Here is a 1,229-nt window from a genome sequence, read left to right as displayed (position 1 = left end):
TAAAACTGCTGATTTTAAAGTTGGGGTATCTGTTTCTGCATTTTGGGGGCACCTTTGTTTTTTAGAGCCATCATTACAAATTGCCACAAACTGAGATAGCTTAAAACAAGTAAAAAAAAAAAACCAAAAAAAAAACAAAAAAAAGAAATAGAAAAACTGTACTCCCCTTTGATGTTTTCAAGGCACTTCCTTCTGTCCCTCTTTTTTTCCCAAAATTTTAACTGAAAAGCCACAGTAGGTGGGGAATAAAAGAAGAAAGGATATCTATATATATAAGAAGCCAGCAATCAGAATGCTGGAACAACTGGAATGACTAGAACAACCGGAACAGCCAGGCGCTATTATGCCCACTGTGGCCGACCAACTGGCCAGATCAGGGGTGGGGCCCCCCAGCCAACCTCCCTCGGCCCCTCCTTCCAGCTGCCCCACCCCTGATTGGCTCATGGCCCTTCCCCCTGGCCAGCCCTGGCCCCAATCGCCCCCCCCTGCCATCAGGGTCTGGGCCAGCCGACCTCCCAAGGGTCCCCCCCTCCACCAGCCGGCCCATTCAGCCCCGATCGGGGTGGGCTGGCCAGACCCCACCCATGCATGTATTTGTGCACCGGGCCTCTAGTTACTTGATAAAATCCATTGAATATACAATAGTTTTACAGCATATTTATGTATTCTAGGGTTTTATATCTTCACCTGTCTTCCATTTCTTAGTTGACGTAAAAATTTGCCAATTATATGAATACTAGAGGTCCGGTGCATGAAATTCATGCACTGGGCGTGGGGGTTCCCTCAGCCCAGCCTGCCCCTCTCACAGTCTGGGAGCCCTCAGTGCTGCCCCCAGCCACACTATGGAGGCTTGGAGCAAGAGCCCTCCTGTGTTGATCTCTCAGGCTCCTGGCCTCCACTGCATGTTGTACTCTCCCTTGAGCTATGGCCAGTATGGGGGTGCTGCTTGCAAGCTGGGCTTTCCTGCTCTGGGATTGCCATGGTGACCAGGGAGCAGGCCGAGCTGGGGGCGGCCCACAGGCCGGGCTTGCTCTCCTGCTCCCAGATCCCCATGGCGACCAGGGAGCAGGCTCAGCTGGGGGCTGTCCGCAGGCCAGGCTTGCTTTCCTGCTCCCAGATCACCACGGTGACTGGGAAGCAGGGAAAGTTTGGGGCTGCCCACAGGCCAGACTTGCTTTCCTGCTCCTGGATCAGGCGCAGCTGGGGGCTGCCTACCGGCCGCACTTTTC

This window comes from Myotis davidii, unplaced genomic scaffold (genome assembly GCF_000327345.1).
Source record: "Myotis davidii unplaced genomic scaffold, ASM32734v1 scaffold1627, whole genome shotgun sequence".
NCBI classification, from domain to species: domain Eukaryota; kingdom Metazoa; phylum Chordata; class Mammalia; order Chiroptera; family Vespertilionidae; genus Myotis; species Myotis davidii.
Note: the sequence above shows the minus strand (reverse complement) of the source record.